General features: G+C 46.2%; 1 protein-coding gene across 1 annotated transcript in view; it reads right to left on the bottom strand.

The window, feature by feature from the left end:
• Positions 1-1,931: 1,931 nt before the first annotated feature.
• LOC119384076 (prothoracicostatic peptides) overlaps positions 1,932-20,700 on the bottom strand; it is a 221,574-nt gene continuing 202,805 nt past the window's right edge. Inside the window, exon 4 of the mRNA XM_049412758.1 lies at positions 1,932-2,342. The gene's annotated coding sequence lies outside the window, so the exon portion shown is untranslated. The remainder of the gene's footprint in view (positions 2,343-20,700) is intronic.

The raw sequence follows: 20,700 nt of genomic DNA, 5'->3' as shown, positions 1-20,700 counted from the left end.
GTGCTGAGGCCTTGGTTGACACAGGCGCATCGCTTTCTGTTATTAGTGCAGACTTCTGTTCCCGCTTGCGAAAAGTGAAGACGCCATAGGATGGCCCTCACCTTCGCTGTGCTAACGGAGTAATTCGGCCCTCCAGTTTTGACAGACGTCACCGTGACAGACGTCACGGCCCTACAAGTGGCCAATCGCGTGCGGCTGGATAGAACGGACCGCCTCCGTTCGTTTTAAGAACGTGTAGAAAATCGCGCCACAAATGGTCCAAATGCCTTCCACTACAGTGCCTCATAATCATGTCATGGTGTCGTCACGTAAAACCCCGAATATTATTATTAAATCTCTAAACTAGCACGTAATTTGGGATATACTCATTTCTATTTAATGCCCCTGAATGCGCCAGGAGCGCAGAAAAGGCGGCCGCTGTGTTACGTGAGGGCGGAATGCCCCGTGACGTAAAGTGACGTGGCTTTCCGCCATGATGCGATTTTATTCAAGGCGTGTGCAGCAGTACCTCTTGTTGGAATGCTGCGAGTGATTTCACTTGCACCAGCAGATCGCCTTACCTTTGGTGCTTATCTGTGTCTTTCGCGTTGCAGTGTGAACAAAAAATAGCAGTTTCCGCCTTTTCTTTCGCTGCGCAGCAAGGAACTATTAACTTCTTTCTGTGCAGAAGGAATCTACTAATGTTCACGAACTTACTAGGCGAATACTGGCTTACAAACATTATTATAATAATATTAATGTTTGGGATTTTACGTGGTAAGCCAATACCGCCAGATGATTATAAGGCACGCCGTAGAGGAGGGCTCCGGATATTTCGACCACCTGGTGTGTCTTAACGTGCTCTGGAATCGCACAGTACAAGGGCCTTTATCATTCGGCCTCTACCGAAAAGCAAGCGCCGCGGCCGGGTTCGAAACCGCGACCTTCGGGTAAACAGCCAAGCACCTTAACCACTGATCCACCGCGGCGAACATGATTAGAATGGACTAGCATAAGTTGAAAACTGTTTTGTTCACACCTGCGTGAAACCTAGTAAGTCGTAACCTCAGTCTAACTTAGGATCCGGAAAGGTAGCACTTGTGCAGGACACATTCGGTGTGATTTTTAATCAGTACGTGAACACGCATGTTGATTGTTGGCGAAATGCTGGGGAAAGGGCTGTGGTATACTAGTAAATTTCCGCAGGTACTTCCACCGTATGATGAACAGTCACGTTATAATTCGATGTTCGTCCCTCATATAAACTATTGTAACCTTGTATGGGGAAGCACATCAAAACGCAAGATTAACAAATTCCTTTTAATACAAAGGAAGGCCATTCGCGACGGCCGAGCTGTTTGCCACGCTGAACGTGCTTGCTCTGCAACACGTTTTCTAGCGTAATCTTATGAAGTACAAGCGCGCTTCGAGAGATGAAAAATTCTTGAACTAGGGGTGTCGTGTGTAAGACTCACCTAAGTGCTTTTTACACATTAAGCCATCGATCAGAGAACGAATCATCTTGAAGGGAAACAAGTTGAATTAGTACTCAGAAACATACCGAAAACTTGGTGACGCACTCAAAGATGACTGTTTTTACTCAGCCTAATGACAATGAAGCTAAGGGAGGCATAGGAGGCATTACTTGTAGCTTTTAACTGTAGTATGGTGCTTACGACATGAATTTAAGGTAGATGAAAAATCAACTTGCTGCAGGTAGGAATTGAACCCACGACAGTCGGACAACGTTGTAGGATACTCTAACAATCGAGCTGAAGCGGCGGTCGCTTTCCCATCCACTTGATTGGGTATTGATGCTTTACGCAATCCTACGAGTGTTAGCCAGTGCCGCTCGCAGCCACGACGGCGAGTGTTGAACGGTTTTTTCTTGTGAGGTGGCGTCACGGAGCACGTGATCGCATTGTATTCAGCGCACATACCTGACGAATAAAAAACAGAGTCCGTCAGCTTGTTTTGCAAAGGGTTGCCTTTATTGGTGTGGCCGCACTCACGGCGGTGAAGTATGTGGTTAGCTCAAGCCGTCAGCATGGAGAGCAGGGAGTGCCGCAATGTCGTCTTCTGACACGTCGTTCACGTGGAAACATTTCATTTTAGTGGCTGTGACTCAAATGACAGGCTGACGAAACAAAAGGAAGTGCGAATGGAATATCAAACGAAAGCACAGATGTCACGATGAATCTATCGATTTGCCACGAACAGAAAGCAATCAGGCGCCGGTGATTTCAGACACGTGTGCTTGTCGGCCCGAGTTGGTTTCCTATGTACACATGTCTGCCAGTTCTCGAGGGACCAGCGGAGGCGACCAAAGGGCTTTCGGTCGTCGGGGGCACACGGTGGTAAACCTGCGACACAAGATGAACGCCAATCACTGAGCAGTGAGACACTACAAGCGCTCATCTATGAATTTTCATAACTCATGAGCGTCTCACCATTATGCTAATGAGGCTAGACATTACGCTAATGAGGCTAGGCAGCCAGGTCTTTTGACGAGTTATGGGCTTTGCGCCGCCCTCGTCTCAGTGACAAGGACGGCAAGAACTCTCAGTGAATTGACAGTGGAATTCAGGTTGTATTATTTCGACCTTACTGCTGAATCCATCTTCGGGTATCTTTGACGTGAAGTGTCTTATCCGTTAAATGATCGTGTGCATTCTCTGTCAAAAGAATAATAGTGTTAAAACCCTAAGCTATAATCCAACCCTCATGGTTCACAAGGGGCTGCTCTCCGGCTGTTAATTAAGAACCTTCTTGTAACTCGATCTGTGCACGCACTGATCAAGTCAGCACGAGATCCGTGGCGTTAGAACTCAACGCTACGCACAAGGTTTGTAAGATTTGAGGCCAGTTATGACATTCAAAACTAATCGAAACAAGCGAGGCCAGTGACGTATCCAGGGGGGGGGGGGGGGGGCAGAGCGGGCCCGTGCCCTCCCCGAAAATTTTTTTCCCCATGGTATACAGAGCACAAAATGATACTCGACCCCACTTATTTGCCCGGACCCAATGTCAGATCAAGGAGGTGCCCCTCCCCCCGCCCCCCCCCCCCCCGAAAAAAATTGCTGCCTACGCCACTGAGCTAGGCACAAGAGGCTGCGATGCCGAAAAGGCAGTGTGACCAAACTTAGGTTACGCTCGAACGTGCGCGGGCGCGCTGAGTTCAGCAGACGACAGTTGGCCTCTACCAGAAGTGAGTCATCTTTTTGAAAACTCGCAACAAAGTGTTTCCACATTTCAGCCTTTTTATTTAACTACAGCAACTATTATACGCAGTGTCAACGGGAACAAGCGCAGCTGATCCAAACACCGCTCTTGATTTATGTCGGCTATTGGCCAATAAGGACGCTATGTCTCATGCTAAGCGGAGAAACAGATCCGTGAAGTCAACTCACAGGCGTCCGCCCACCGACGAGAGTGAGAACCGGCCTCTGTTTGATAAGAGGGCGCATGAGAAGACTGCAACTTCGCTCTCCGCTTGTAGCCTTTACGCGGCGCGCACTACTGCAATATTTGGCAGAGCAGTTCGTAGCCGTGTCAGCTTTCCGCAGGATGTGTTTTTAACAAGCCTAAGGGATGCTTCAGGACCCCTTTAAAGGTAATCTTCTGAACCTACTGCTGATGACATACCCATAAATACGGGCGGCTTTACTAAAATTTTCCAAACTTCGGGACCTCTGCGTGAAAAGGCACATGCGTAAGCAGGGTCGTAAATCCAGAAAAATTGCAAGCGGGGACACACATGTTGATATCGCGATCATTTTTATAAATATGGGTTTTATATTTAATTATAGAAAAGTTAATATCATGCTTAGTTTAAGTTTAAAAAGAAAACTGGCATAGGTAAACATCTCTCATAATTGTTTTGTGTTATTGAGTATTCTAAAAATCCGGTCGAACGACACTTGCAAATTAGGACCCAGCTGACCCAGCTGAGGGGTATTGAGCACACGTATGCGCTACAAAATAAACAGGCGTTAAAAATTGAACAAGAAATATGCTCTACAATATGAGTAATCACTAGAGGCCGGATTGCTAGGCATTAAAAAAGCGCGTTTTAGACGCCAGGAATGGGCAGGGAAAGCAACGTTTTAGGCCACGAACATCTTTAATAGAGGCATAATAAATTGTTACATAAATTGAATTAATTTCAGACGAAGGCGTGCGCAACCCCTATGTACGATAGGAAAACACAAATCTTGTTTATGATGGCATAAAGGCGCCAACAGTTCGGAACATAGGCTCGAAATTGTCCTTTTTCCCTCACAGTTCGCAGAACATAGTCTCTCTGTTTATTCTGTAACATGACAAGTCAAGTGTCCACGATCGAATCAACACACTGCTGCGTGTCGTTCTGTTGGGCATCGCTGAGAAAGGAAGAGCAGGAGCCAGGCCCGTAGCCAGGAGGGTGGGGGTGCCTAAAGCCTCCCCCCCCCCCGATAGTTTTATGGAGGGGGGTGTTTTACTGTTAATAAGTAATGCAAATAGGTGTTTTTCTCGAATAGTGAAGGCCTTCCGCAAGTGCCCCCCCCCCCCCCCCCCCCCCGAAAAACATCTGGCTACGCGCGCGCATGCGCTGATCGCCAGAGCGTTAAGAGACCAGAAGGAGGAATGCCTCCTATTGGTCTGGTTGAGCCGCGTGGCGTCAATTTCTCCCCTGCCGGTGAATACATTAAAAAGGAAAAAGAAAACGCGTCCACATCCTTTTTTTTGCTCTTCACTCCTTTCCCCAAACGGCTCTACGTTGTTTCGCATTCGCCGACTACTCGCGCCATTTCAACGCGGCGGCGTATGCTGGCCGGCGCTTTCCACTTCGCTGCTGCTAGCGGTTGTTTTCCAGGAGTTAGTTGCACACAGAGGACTAGTTTGAACACCATAGAGTTGCAAACAGTCAGTGTCTCCCGTTAACATAAATAACGCTCTCAAACTGCACCCGACCATAAGTAGTTAGTGTTCACATAGGCGCCGATTTTGAAAACAGGTATTTTTAGGCATTTATACACAACACAGGCGCTAACATTCAACGAAATATTTATTTTTGCATGTGCACAACTATATACTTATAATAAACACCCTACAAAAAATTTTGCAGTGGCTTAGCTCGGCTATGCCAGGATATACGTAGCGTTAGCAAAGGTTCAGCTGATTATTATTAGCTTTCCAGATTGTCTAGCATTATTAGCCTTCTTCTGTTCATTCTTCGTGCGCTGAACCGCTAATTGCCAGGCAACTACTTCGGGATCCGATGAGATAAGCTTCTCGGCTCTTCTGCGCCGTCGAGCAGCATTTGCGCTCTCCTTCGCCATGGCGTTACCCACCTGCAAACGCAAGTCAGAGGCGCTATCAAGCGGCCGCAGTGCAGTGTCAGACGGCGACTGCACAGCGAAGGCGCGTAGCTGCGCGCGCGCGGGCGCCACTGTGTCTACGACGTCACTCCTCTCGAATGCGGCGCAGACCAGCAGCGGCGAGCCGCCCGCGGCGGTGTCGGAGAGCGCGTGAGATGCCAGCTCCGGTGACCCAGCTGTGTGACATCACTGATCCTCGCGCATGCGCAGCACGGCTCATGACGCTCCACGCGAAATCGGCTCCGCCTAGGCAAGTGTAGCTAACGCTACAAAAACAGAATCACACTGGCGCACAGATCCTTCTCATGTCGCTATCGTGTTCATATTTATCTAGAAAAGTCAGCTCTTTTTCACACAGAACTACACATCCGCAGCTAATGCAGTTCTGACCCGCTCGTGATATGGCGGCTGGCTCGATGATTTCTCGTGCAAGGGATGACTTACATCGAGATAAAACCTTGCAACCTATCGAAAATAGGTTCTCTTAGCCGATCGTTGATGCATCGGCCAGTTTGGCCGATGTAAACTATACCACAGGAGATAGAGATCGGGTACACGACACACTGGGTACATTCTGTGAAACGTTGTCTGTGCTTAGTTTTACACCCGTCTTTTTCAATAAAGACAGCGTTGGTTTGTTTGTACAGTGAGGCAAGCTTCCTAGGTGCCGAAGAAACAACGTCAACATTAGAACTCGGGCCAACCTTCTTAAGGTGCTGCGAGAGAGAGAGAGAGAGAGAAATAACTTTATTTATCCCATCTTAAGGGAAAGGGGCTGCGAGATGAAGGCGAGGGATTCTACTCGCGGTAGGCCTCCTCTACTACCTCAGTCCACCTCAGGATAGCCTTCTGTAGTGCAGAGTTGTAGCTGCGCATGGCAACCTCCCACAACTCCTGACTACTTAATTGTTTACGAAGGCTCGGGAGAGGGGAGTAACTTTTGCATTGCCACATAATGTGGTTAAGGTCCGCTCGCCTGACGGAACAAAGCTTGCAGTGCAAATTAGGGTACATCTTTCTTTCCCCTGCCTAAGGTTGTGCGAAATCCCATGAAAATATGCTGTGTCGTGCACCAGATTCATATCTCCTGTGATAAAGTACACATCGGCCAAATTGGCCGATGCATCAACGATCGGCTCGGAGAACACTACTACAATGTGAATACTGCGCGATTCAAGGTCATCTTGATGTGCACTGTCGCGACTGTGGGTGTGAACCTATTTTCGATAGGTGCAAGGTTTCATCCAGATGTAAGTCTTCCCTTAAACGAGAAATCATCGAGGTAGCCGCCATATCACGAGCGGGTCAGAATTGCGTTAGCTGCCCATCTGTAGCTTTGAGTGAAAAAGAGCTGACCTTTCTAAATAAACATGCCAGGGCGATAGCGACTGGAGATAGCGACTTGTGCACATGTGTGATTCTGTGTTTTTTGTAAGGTGTTCAGTACGAGTAGCTGTGCACATGCAGAAATAATCATTTTGTTGAAAATTAGCGCTTGTGCTGTGTATCCTCTTCTCGTGCCTTGTTCATCCAGCGCTATTTTCGTCTACGAGGAGATCAAAATACGCACTCGACTGGCGTCCACAGGCTTACTAGTTTTTAGCATTTTCAGACAGCCCCAAAACGAGTGCGCGGATGCCACACGCGCTGGAGAGTTTTTCAACACTGGCAAATTTATAATGCCCACAATGCCTTGAGGAACATGTGCCAGAGCCACGCAGTCCAGGCGTTCTTTCCGCATCTCACTACGCAGCCATGTCGTTCGTCTTCTCAGCGATCACTCAGCTTTACAGGAAGAGACGGGCATGATCAAGGTGATCGAGACAACCCTCTCTACTTACTGGAAATACTGCTCGAGGGCAGTGCGCATGTTCCCGAGAACCGTTGCCACGTCGTCGACGGATTTGAAGGTGCAATGTTCGTGTACGAAACGCACGCGAGACACGAGCAATCGGACATTTATACTTGGGTGTCAATTCCTTCTAAATCATCAGCATTTATAGCGGTGGAGGATTCTTTTGTTAGTTTGCATCTTAGAGCCCAGCGTAATAAACATTTGCGACTCGTCAGAAGTAACCCGTAGCATTTAAGAATGTTCGTGCTCTACAGTGCGTTTTGAAACGGTAAGCCACTTTCACTTTTGTTCTTCGATTCTGCTCTTTGGAAGGGCTTCAGATTTCAGTGTTGGTTTCACGGAAACAGCGTTATACATAACTGTCAATCGATTCATATATGATGTTTGAAACATAAATGTCAAGGAGTGTCCCCTCCCCAGCCTGAGGGGTCAGGACTCCCCTGACGCCCCTATGATTTACGCCTCTGTGAAGAAGTTCCTATTGACGAGAATCATTTAGCCTGGTAGACTGGGTGCATGAGGTTCTTTATTTTGCCACCAGGTGCAGCTCCGGCGGAGGGAGCGCATTGCAAGAACAGTGTACAGTGTACGGAGGGAGCGCACTGCAAGTACAGATAGAGATGATGCAAGTGACATGTGCTTGGCGTTGAATTATTTCGTTTTGCATCGTAGCTGCCTGGAACGCCTAACTTTTTTTTGAAAAAAAAAAAGGAATAAAGATCCATTGAGCGAGTTTAATGCAGCTATGAATACAGCATTCTCCAATAAAATATAATATTCTCGCTTGTCTCATGAGAGGATGCCGTTAAATATATTTAGCACATCCAAAGCGTTGCTTTCGAAATGGGTACCGAAACATAGCAAAAACACGGCGTACAAAAATTGAAAAGGGAAAAATCTTGCCAGTCTCTTGGGCAGTGCGTGGCAGCCGGACCGCAGGGCCCTATGGGAGTGTTCGCTCTTCGCGTTCCTTTGTGTTTGTGGCCTGTAATGCACTTACAAAATTCCACGATGAACGCTGAATTAGGATTGTAGCCGGCCACATGCCGTCAGTATTAACAAATCGGCTCTGTGTTCTGTCTTCTTCGGCGATAGAAATCATACGAGTCTGCCATTCTGCGCATGACGAGTTCCACTTGTCGGTGAATTTCGTGCCATCGTGAAGTTCATTGTGGCCAACAGGTTTTGCTTTTGCTTTTCGGGCAATAAAAGATGAGCACGCTTCCTTCCAACTTGGGCCTGCAAATAATAGTCAGTGTCTCGTAAAACGCCGTCTGCTCGTGAATTCGGCTGCTGGGGATTTCTGCAGGGCTGGCGAATCAAGCGCGCAGCACAGACGACACTTCTATAAGCAAAACAGCGACGTGCCACTACCGTTTTACGATGCTTCGCATAAACACCCGACTTCTGAAAAGCTGGGCGTGGCATATAAGAAAGAATAAAAAGAGCATTATTATTTGTGACTGTAGTAACTACCCGTAGAAAATGGATAAAAGCGCCTGGCCGAAGCTATAAGAAAAGTGCGCTTCCTTAAACTGCGAGTTTTTATCTCTTTGGTGAACAAGCAAACTGTGATGTCTTTTCTGCCGGACATTTGTAAGCATGCGCCTCGTCTCTTTTGAATGTTGCCTTCATACTAGAGAGCCGACTCCTGTTACACTCTCGCTGTCCAAAAAGCGCACTGGAAAGACTTTCGTGTGTTATTTGAATGGTCGTCGCACTCGCAGAACGTTATGCTCCTGATATGTGTGAATTCTTCAAAATATGATGTGCTAATGCCTTCTGCACTTACCGTCTACATTGGGACATGCGTATTTCGGTTATGGGCAGTTCTGCAGAAAATATTTCTGGCGAACTCACGGTCGAACTCGCCACTGTCTTCGGAAGGGATAATGTGGCCAGGTCACGAGGAGAGCAAAGCCTACGGCGCGCCCGGGCCATTAAAGGCTCCACCTGCTCCTTGCGCCCCTCCCAGAACTTCAGGTAAACGTGCGCGAGGCAGCGGGAGAGCATATGCCAGCGTCTCTTCCCAACATCTGCTTCAGTCCTCATATTCCTGCTTGGCATGCGTAATCTTGAATCACGAGCAAGCCAACCTGTGTGCTGCTGTGGCGATAATATACTACCATTTATAAAGAAACCGTATTTTCTAAGGGGTAGCTGTTTCATTGAGGCTTACAGTAAAAAAAAATTTGACTTCTTACTGCAACATCTGTTGAAGAGGAGTACCAACTACACGCGGACGTTCGCAACCGAGAAGTGCAAAAGCGTCGAATATTTATTTTGAGTTCGACCTGTCACTCACAAGTCGAACGGGCACCGGGAGCGAGCATGTGGTCTAACAGGCCATTCTTCTGTTTTGTATCGCGGTATGTTTGTTTTAACGTGCCTACACGCTTAGTTAGCATTGCAAGCGATGTCTTTGGTATGTGCTTGCTTTTCATTTGTGGTGACGTGGAATCCAAGTTCGGTCCTAGCCTTGCTAAAAGAATTGTTGTCTGGTCAAAATAGGCCAGTTGCTGACGTGGCAGCCCTTAGAAGTACAGTAGAATAATATAGAAAAGCTCATGGCCGACTAGGTCGCACGATTTTCCGAACTAAAAAAAAACGAGTTACACCCGTTGACGTTCTGCAAAATACAAGCAAATCTCTAGAAGTGAAGATGGCAGATTTGGAAAGCAAAAGTAGGCGTTCAAGCATGGTTGGTTTCGGTATTAAAAAAAGAATAGACTGATTCTGTGTTGAGATCTAAGCTTATAGACGATGTGTTTTTGAGGAAGCTCGGCGTTCAATGCACATCAGTTGGCAGGATTCACAGTCTCAGTAAACCCGGTAAAAAGCGGTCCGTAATAATTTCCTTTCAGCACTAAAACGAAAAACAACAAATTCTAAAGAATGCCTACACACTTAAAGGGACTGCCATATTTTTGCAAAATGATTACTCGTAAAAAAAGTCAGTTTAATGGATGACAAACTGCGTGTCGACGATAACATATTTATCTGGGATGACGCCCAAAACGCAAGAATTAACATTCGGAACCGCCGAACTGCTAAACAGAAGTGACTTGGCCTTGAAAGTTGCAAAGAACTGGGAATCCTCAATATAAACGCGCACAGTATCGTTAATAAAAGTGACCGACTAGAGGCGATTATATTAAGGTACGCCCCTCAGATAGTTGTGATAACCGAAACATGGTTACATGAAGATATTGACGGCGCGGTCGTCCCCCCTGCCCCCCCCCCCCCTTCTTGTTGGGTTTTCGCCGTGACAGGCGTATGAGAGGAGGTGGGGTGGCTATCTTGGTCAAAGAAGATATACCAGTCGTACTTTTGCGTCAAGCAGAAATTGCGAAATGCGTTACTTTAAAGCTTACACGCTGCCGGAATATGATGTAATTGTTGCTGTTTGTCTTAACCCACCCTCCTGATTCGTCCCCACAGGCCTTGCATGACCTCTGCGAACATCGTTCTCTCACGAAAAATGTTTCTTGTTGGAGTTTTCAATTTGCCGGAAATAGACTGGGAGAATTGATGCTTTGATCCCGATTGCAATTAAAATGCTAAACACTTAAGTGATATCGTGTTGTACCAAAACCTGAAACAAATTGTCAATCAACCAACACGCGTTCAAGGCACGTCGGCAACTATACGTGATCTTGTCTTTGTCAGTAAAGCAATCGGTGATTTTTATGTATCCGTTGAACCAGGTCTTTGACCATTACATGGTGCATTTTTTTGTCCACTGCACTCATGCAGCATTAGACGATGCAGTGAGGTTACTGCTGAAGACTTCTAGCGCGCCAGAGACGAGAGTGTGTTGGACTACCTTGGCTTTTGTCTCAGCACTTTCCATGGTGATGATATTATTTGCCTTTAGAATAAGCATAGAAAAATGTTCATACACTGTGTTTATAAAGTCATTCCTGATAAAACAAGGAAAACAGCAAAGAAAACTCCCTAGATGACGCGAGAGGCCTTGCAGCTTAAAAGAAAAACCGACAAGGTGCCCCTCGTAACACTGTTCTGAACATCCAACCTAAATTAAACCACTTAGTGGAAAGCGCAAAGGTACTTTCAGCATACGCTTCCAGATTTCATGCGGAATGCACCGGAAAAGTTTTGAGGTTCTTGAAAGAAAAAATTACACCATCTCCCGCTAAAGGGGACCATGAGGCGATGCGAAGCCGGAGCACTTGCACGATCGCGTTCCGTTGGCGTTCGCTGGGCATGCTACTGACCTCGCGTCGTGGAACGCGAAGAGGGACGCTACGCGCGTCGTATCTTCCATCTAGCCTGGACGTTAATTCTCACAGGGCGAGCAGGGAACGCGGTCGACAGGCGGGCGAGAGGGACGCAGCGTAGGAGAGGAGGGAGGGGACGCGCATGCGCTCGAGCTCATCGCGGCGTTGCGCAGGAGAGAATTTCGGCATGTCTAGCCCGCGTTTCAGAGGAAGAGTGGAAAGGGGGAGGGGAGAGGGGTATGGGAGAGGGGGAGGGGAGAGGGAAAGTGGGGAGGGTAAGGGGAGAGGGAAAGTGGGGAGGGGGAGGGGAAGAGTGGAGAGGGGGATGGGAGAGGGAAAGTGGGGAGGGGAAGGGGAGAGGGAAAACGGAGAGGGGAAGGGGAGAGGGAAAGTGGAGAGGGAAAGTGGAGAGGGGATGGGGAGGGTATGCGCATGCGCAGTAAGGGTGGTCACGCCGCACACCACCACCACCACCGCCACCACCACCACCACCACCGGATTGAGCTCCGCCTTAAGATACTTCGCATCTAAAACGAGGACAGTTGAACAAATTTTGCACGAGGGATGCCTGGTCGTCTACAAACACAGCATTGCAGAAGATTTCGACAAAAATTTTTACAGTGTGTTTTCTAGTTGTTGTGATCGGTAATCGCAAAATCATATGCTATATATTGTGCCGTCCGATATACAGTGAAACATCGGTGATACGATCACAGCTCATACGAATTTCGGGGTGATAAGAATTTTTCTTTGATCCCGGCCAAGGCCCATTGGGCTGCAATGTAATGGAGTATGGTTGTTGCGAATCAATTTTTACCTGCGACGTTTGATACGAATGTACCCTACCGCCCAGGTACGAAGAGGTGCTGTGTCCGCGCTGTCGCGGAAGACGCACCAAGTATGTGCGAGCGCGGGAACGCAAGCGTGGACACAGCCAAATCGTCAGAATCACGTTGTAAGAAAAATGCTTCTCTTGCGGTCAGAATAAACCTTCAGAGCCACGTCACGGCCTCCGAGATTGTGTGCGCCAATCTTTGAGGCTCTAATGTGCCTCCGTGTGCGTTCGCGTTTACATTACAGAGGACATTGGCGCCCTGCTTTTTTTTCTAACGCATCGACGTGGGCTCCTGTCGTTGTACTGCGTGAACACGTGCCTGCCTCGTGCACCAGAAATCCAATGAAAGGAGGACCAGGACCGAAAGAAGGCGAGGACGGTCTTGGCGAAGGAGTCAGGCCTCACAACGTCAACATGCGCGACTGTTAGGGTCGCACTTGTGCAGGCACGGCCGTAAATCTCCCAAAAACATCCCCAACACCTCCGCGATCACAAAAGCATAATATAGGACCATGGTTCTGAAATTTTGTGGCCTTGATTTGTCCCGCCAAAAGTCCCTAGATTTTTCCCTGGGAAAATCTAGGGACTTTAGTCCCGCCAAACCACTTCTTCCGTCACTCTTGCCGCAGCTATAGTACTCCTGCGTCATGCGAAAAAGCATGCTAGAATTCAGACGGGGCTACTGCTGCCGCGGGTCACAACGCACCTGGTTCATTAATCAAAGACGCGCTTACAGGCCGTATATTAATGAGTGGTGGTATGATTGCCGACACCTGAAAGCTTAACTGACAATCATTCAGAGTTCTTCCTGACGTTGCTGTGGCCCTGAAAAACAACAAATGAAAATGTACGCCAGCTTTTTCATTTTTTTTTTGTCGCATGATAATTTTTCATGCTTTCTGCTGATACGAATTTTGGATGATACGAATATTTTTGGTGGTCCCGTGAGATTCGTATCACCGAGGTTTCACTGTAGTATCGCAACCGGGTGTAGTTTCTACGTTACTTAATATGAGAACTAAATATTCGCCCGGTCCGGATGGTTTACCAAATGTGTATCTGCACAGATATGCAGAAAAGTTATCCCATTTTCTAGTTATCATTTTTCCTGCATAATTCTCGTCAGCATTCCTTCCTAGCGACTGGTTGAAGGCACGTGCCGTGCATGTGCAAAGAAGTGTTATACTACACGTTTAACAAACTATCGTCCGATATCACTAACATGGTCCTGTTGTAAGCTACAGGAACATTTCATAGCCAAAGAGATTAACAAATTCCTTACTCACAGAAATATTCTCTCTATCTATCAGCATGGCTTTCGTAAATGCGTTTCTACTGTTACCCAATTAACTACCATCGTTCACAACTTTGCTAATGTTCTTGACAAATCCGGGCAAATTGATGCAATTCTTTAGATTTTAGGAAAGCGTTTGACATTGTTTCGCACTCTAACCTTATAAACAAAACTCAAATTAACTTGCGAGCATCACTAAATAATACGATAACAGCCTATCTGACTAACAGTGAGCAGTTTGTTGTAATCGATAATTTTTCACGTGAACTTCCTTAACTTCAGATGTCCAGCAGGGCAGTTTTTTAGGACCCTTATTATTTTTAATATATATCAATGACATCAATAACGTAATTACAGCGCCTGTGCAAATCAGATTGTTGGCTGATGATTGTGTGGTGTTCAATGAAGTAACATGCGGTGAAGACCAAGTAGCGCTCAATTCTAGCACTCAAAACAGCGTCCTGGTGTTTAAAATGGAATATGAAATTAAATGCTAAAAAATGAGTCTTCTCGAAAATTACAAAAAAGATTAACCATTTATCCTTTCAATCTAACATCACTTCCACACCTCCAACTGATTTTAATCAATATAAGTATCTAGGTGTCACCATAACTAACAATTTATCCTGGAACACGCATGCTTCTAACATTTGTAAGTCGGCTTTCCGTAAACTTTGTTTTATCAGGCCTAAATTAAAACAGATTCCTTACAACACTCGTCTAACAGCTTATTACTCGCTAATCCGTCCTAAATTAGAATATGTATGCATTGTGGGGATCCTTTCATCAAACGTAACACTGACGCATTGGACATGATACAATGCAAAGCAGTAAGATTCATTTTTCCAAATACTGGTCAACTGAATCCCCAGCAACCATAATGCTAACTAATGACATTACAATGTTGCAATACCGCGGAAAATTCTCAGACAAGTTCATGTTCTTAGTAAAAAATAGCCATTTCACTCTTCACCTGTACCCTTTTATAAATCCGTTCCAAGCACGGCGAACAAGTCATCGCCATGCTGAATCTTTGATGCCTTTCTCACTAGAACCAGCCCTTTCAAGTATGCGTTTTTCCCGCGGATTAAAACGGACTGGAACAACTTGCCTGAAGCAGAGCTGTCCAATATTGACGCTGTTGTCAGATATGTGTCAGCAGTATTGTGAGCTAGGAACGGCGGTCACAAAAGCCTCTTGTGAACACAATTCAGCGCATTGCAAGCTGATTAAAAGAGGAATTACCACTCCTTGCTTTAAAACGACCTGATTAAGTCGTGCCATCACGCTATCAGGGGCGTAGCCAGAAATTTTTTTCGGGAGGGGGGGGGGGTTCAACCACACTTTATGTATGTTCGTGCGTGCGTTTGTATGTGTGCGTGCATATATACGCAAGCAAAACTGAAAAATTTCGGGGGGGGTTTGAACCCCCCAACCCCCCCCCTTGGCTACGCCCCTGCACGCTATGTTCACTATTTTATACGGCAGAGTAAGCGGTTATCGCAGGCAGGCTATCCGATGTCACTACAGGTATCCGTGGCAGAGTGCTTCATGAATGAGTCACGAAGGCGCTCACGGCTTCACAGTAGTGATGCAGAACTATCGATGGTACTATCGATACTGTCGATAGCTGAGCCGCTATCGAACTATCGCTTGTAAAAAATAGTATCGATAGCGGTATTGATAGAAAATGCGATGATACTATCGATAGTATAAAACCAACAGCGCGAACTCATTGCAGAATAAACTTGCTTCCCCGCGCGCGTGGTACATAGTGGAGCCGGAGGAGCAGGCTGAACAAGAAAGTTGACATGCTTGTGTTCTTCACCTGAGTGCTTTGCTCACACATGATCATAAAGTCAAACTGTTGTGCTGTAGTGGCTGTAGCGAAAAGGAAGGCGTTACATGTGGTGGAACAGCACGGCTTCAAATTTAAATTGCATTTTATGATTTCAAAATTTAAAAAAGATATCAAGAACTAAATTTGTTAATTGTAGGGTGTAACTGGTTGCTTTTGGATGTGAATTTATTGATGCACATATTCCACCAATTTTTTACGAGAGAAATAATCTATTTCTCTCGCAAAAAAATTGTCCATAAATTAAGCGAAGCTAATCGTAGGCTATCGCAAATATTTTGACAATATGGCCGGCCACCCGCCACGGTGGTCTAGTGGTCATGTGCCCGATTGCAGACCCGCAGGTCGCGGGATCGAATGCCGGCCGCGGCGGCTGCATTTTCGATGGGGGCGAAAATGCTTGAGGTCCGTGTGCTTAGATTTAGGTACACGTAAAGAACCCAGGTGGTCGAAATTTCCGGAGCCCTCCACTACGGCGTCTCTCATAATGATGTCGTGGTTTTGGGACGTTAAACCTGAACATTTATTATTATATATTAAAATATGGCCGACCAGCAACAGCATTATTAGTCACACCACTATCGAAAGTATTGTCACGTGGCTGTGACGGTGAAGAATACTGCAGCAAGACTCGAAAATACGGAGCTCTTCATTTGGGTGAACATTGTGCCTAGAAAATGAAAACTCAAAATACAAGCGATACACCCTGCGCACTGATAGCGGCGAGAACAGTCGTCGGCCGTCGAGTAATCTGATTATCGGTGGAACGTGTCATCTTTTATGCATCAGCCATCGAACCTTCCAGTGTTATTGCTGGTGCTCGCGTAAGCTCTCGAATAAACTTAGCTATTCTCGTCCGGCGCGTAATCTTAACAGAATGATCTGAAAGAATCGTGAAGCTTCTCAACCATTACGGCGCGGTCTGCGTCAAACGTTGCTAACAGACCTTGTGGTTGAAACCTGAATACATCAAAACAAAGCAATAAACCCACGTGGCAGTAATATCCCTAGCGATATTAACGATTGTACTACCGTTTGTAATATCGATAGTTTGTCGATAGTAGTACTATCGATAGTTTGTTTACACTATCGATAGTTTCAAAGATACTATTGATGTTATCCATAGTCAATTTAACGATAGTTCTGCATCACTACTTCACAGTAATAAAATATCCGATGGGAAAAAAATAAGCGTGATACTATACGGTCGCAAAGCTTCCCACCATATGAAGAAGATCGCGATTAGAGCAAATACCAGTGTCCTGTTTTCTGCTCCGGATAAGCTAGCTGGTCCTTGCAAACTTACAAACCCAAAGAAAGACATGCGACCCGTATGTGGGAAAAGGCATTTGAATAGGTTTATTGAGTGAACCTGTGCCGAGGTGAGTATGTCTCTCATGCCGTGTGATGCGGTCTACACAGGACAGACCGGTAGGTGTGCCAATGATCGCTTGTGCGAGCATTGTTACAATGCTGCTGTGCATTGCAAATCCTGTGGATACACTTCAGCATTTGACATGTATACCATCTCGGGCCGCAGTCATAATCAGTTGAGTCGCGATATTATTGAGGCTAGTGCTATTGCAAATAACAAACGGACGACCTCAGTTCCGATTCGAAGCATTTGTGTGTGCATGAAGCACTTTCATTCGATGGACATCATCTGTGCGGACAATTTCACGATAAACGTGGAGGCCGTATTTTTGCCGAGAGGCTAGGCGCGCCTGAGGCCTAGCGCCAGTTCTCGTGTTTCGGTCGCTGAAAGTTCGACCGCCACTGAAATCACTGAAACGACCTCGAGAGCCGTCGTGTGCAAGGGAGGTTTCCAGCCGTGATAAGTGGGCCACTATCAACATATTGCAAGAGAAAAAAATTCACTGCAAGCAACCGCTTTGCCGGTTGTCCGTTGCCAGAGACAGCGTTTCGCATTTTGGCAAGGTTACAGGTCGGGCGCCAACATGCGTCACAATCTTGCCGGGATTTATTCCACTAGATTGTACGCCACTATTATTATTCAGATTTCACGGCCGACTGTTCTGACTGATAACGCGGCAGGAGTACTGTTATGATTACGGCCGGACTCTGTAAGACCAAAGCCTCTGTAAGACCAAATGACTCTGTAAGACCAAATTTTTGTTAGGGGCGAAGCACCTTAGGGTCTCGGCGTGTCGGCGGGCATCGTCGTCTGCTGTCTCCGCGTGCATCGTTGTGCTCTGTCCGTTTGCTTAAGCTCAAGAGAGGGCGCCACGGCCTCAGCGCTCGCCGTGTGGCGAGGGAGAGCGAAGTGCGCGCATTGACTATGGAAACGCCCTTTCTGCGATGAACATTGAACTACCAGCTCGAAAAAAACGAGAACGCGCCCTCGCTCGCGAGAGACAACGCCGACATAGGCAGACTATATGATGAACATAATTGACAGGTCCTAGCACGCAAATCATAACATGCATGTCATGTACGGCATGATTTACATTCACTGTCTTGGTGCACTTTCGGCCGTTTTGTTAACTGGATATACACTAATTGGTATGGCATGAGATGAGTGCGTGACTAACGTAAACGACAGGTCATGCATTGTATATACCAGAATATACGTTCCATTATATAAAAGATTGTACATGCGTGCATGCATGCCAAACATGGCATATATAGATGTCATGAATGACATGAATGACTTCATTCGCCTCAAAGAGAAACAACGCGATGTATGCTGCTCTCTGCTGGCTGCTTCGCATTACATCGAATCCCTCGGTGCGTGGGATCTGCCGGATTTTTATATTTTAGTTTATTTACTTATTTAGTTGTCAGTGCAAATATTTATTTATTTCGTTTATTTATTACGGAGCATCATTACGGAGTGTGCAGTGGAAGTCGGAAGTACCGTCATTAGACAGGACACTGCAAGCTCTCCCAGGAGACGAAAAACCTCATTAAGAAACGTCAAAGCATGAAAGACTCAAACACAACGGACAAAATAGAACTGGCAGAGCTTTCAAAGTTAATCAATACGCATAAAGTAGCCGACATAAGAAGATATAACATGGAGATAATTGAACATGCTCTAAAGAACGGGCTCAGCCTCAAAGCGGTGAAGGCAAAACTGGGCACACGCAAAAACCAGATGTATGCACTAAGGGACAAGGAAGGCAAGGTCACTAACAATATGGATAGGATGTATATACCTGAGGATTTTTACAGAGATCTGTACAGTAGCTGTGACAACCAAGATGTTACTGTAAGAAGTAGTAGTAGCTCAGAGGAAACGGACATCCCACCATTAACGACATGGGAAGTAAAGAAAGCCTTAGAGGGAATGGAAAGAGGCAAAGCCTCTTTCCATTCCTCAAAGTGAGGATCAGGTGACATCAGATCTGTTGAAAGAAGGTGGACAGATTGTGTTAGAAAAACTGGCCACCCTATATAAGAAATGTCTCTTAACGGTGAGGGTGGCAGAATCTTGGAAGAATGCTAATATAATCTTAATCCATAAAAAAGGGGACGTCAAGGACTTGAAAAATTGTAGGCCCATCAGCTTACTGTCCGTTGTCTACGAGCTGTTTACAAAGGTAGTAGCTAATAGAATTTAGACATTAGAATTCAATCAGCCAAAGGACCAAGCAGGATTTCGTACAGGCTACTCAAAAATAGACCATATTCAGACTATCAGTCAGGTGATAGAGAAATGCGCGGAAGATAACCAACCCCTATATATAGCCTTCATAGATTACGAGAAGCCATTTGATTCGGTTGAGATATCAGAAGTATTGCAAGCACTGCGGAATCAGGGCGTAAACGAACCATATATAAACGTATTGGAAGAAATCTACAGCGGCTCCACAGCCACCATAGTCCTCCATGAAGAAAGCCACGAAATTCCAATAAAGAAGGGTGTAAGGCAGGGAGATACGATCTCCCCAGTGCTATTCACCGCGTGCTTACAGGAGGTTTTCAGAGCCCAAGATTGGGAAGAGTCAGCGATATGAGTTAATGGAGAGTACCTTATTAACGTGCATTTCACTGATAACATTGCATTGATGAGTAACTCGGGGGACGAATTGCAACTCATGATTAGCGAACTGGACAAGGAAAGCAGAACGGTAGGTCTGAAAATTAATATGCAGAAAACTAATGTAATGTGCAACAGTCCCGTTAGAGAACAGCGCTTTGAGATAGCCGGCGAGGCACTGGAACTGAAATACGTCTATTTAGGAAAGGTAGTAACTGCGGAGCCGAACCATGAGACTGAAATAACTAGAATAATGAGGATGGGACAGAGCACATTCGGCAAGCATTCTCAAATCTCATATGAATGGTTGTTTACCACTATCACTAAAGAGGAAGGTATATAACAACTGCATTTGACATACGGAGCAGAAACCTGGAGGCTTACAAAGAGGGTTCAACTTAGACTGAGGACGACGCAGCGAGCAATGGAAAGGAAAAATGATAGGTGTAACCTCAAGGGACAAGAAGAGAGCAGAGTGGATCGGGGAAAAAACGGGTGTTAAGGACATCTTAGTCGAAATCAAGAAGAAATGGACATGGACAGGACATCTATCTGATGGCAAGTTAACCGCTGACCATTAAGAGTAACTGACTGAATTCCAAGAGAAGGCAAACGCGCGAGGGGAGACAGAAAGTTAAGTGGGCAGATGAGATCAAGGAGCTTGCGAATATAACGTGGCAGCAGCAAGCACAGGACCGGGTTGATTGGCAGAACAAGGGAGAGGCCTTTGCCCTCTAGTGGGCGTAGTCAGGCTAATGATTATGATGATGTGCTCTTATTTTCTTATAAAGGTCTTCATTTAGTTTTTGTCCGTTTATTTTTACTGAACCAGTGGTGAATAGTGCAGCCTGCCGAATATTTTTGGTATATACTTGCTAGGGATTTTTGCTGAGTAGGTAATTGTTGACTAGGTTCACAGAGTTACTGTACATTCAGACGTGTTTCTTATCACTCTCAGGGTCGCAGTCACAGGAACCCATTCGCCCAGTCGATAGCTGGCGTTTAAAATCAGTGTGGTCGCTATTTTTTTTATTCTGTAGGCAAAGGCCGCTCATGATGATGATAGTTTACTGTTGATTAGGTGATCGTTCGCGGACTTACGAGTAGCTCGCAGTTCGCGGAGTTACCAATGGCCTAGTTATATAGAGCTTCGATGCAAAAGTTAGGAACCACGCAGCGTGCAATACACGAGCATGTTAGTCGCAACACGGAGAGATCAGAAGACAGCCGAACGGATGAGGGAACGGACAGCGAATATTCGCAATGCCCACGAAC

This window comes from Rhipicephalus sanguineus, chromosome 2, assembly GCF_013339695.2.
Source record: "Rhipicephalus sanguineus isolate Rsan-2018 chromosome 2, BIME_Rsan_1.4, whole genome shotgun sequence".
NCBI classification, from domain to species: domain Eukaryota; kingdom Metazoa; phylum Arthropoda; class Arachnida; order Ixodida; family Ixodidae; genus Rhipicephalus; species Rhipicephalus sanguineus.
Note: the sequence above shows the minus strand (reverse complement) of the source record. Positions and strands in the feature narration are given on the sequence as shown.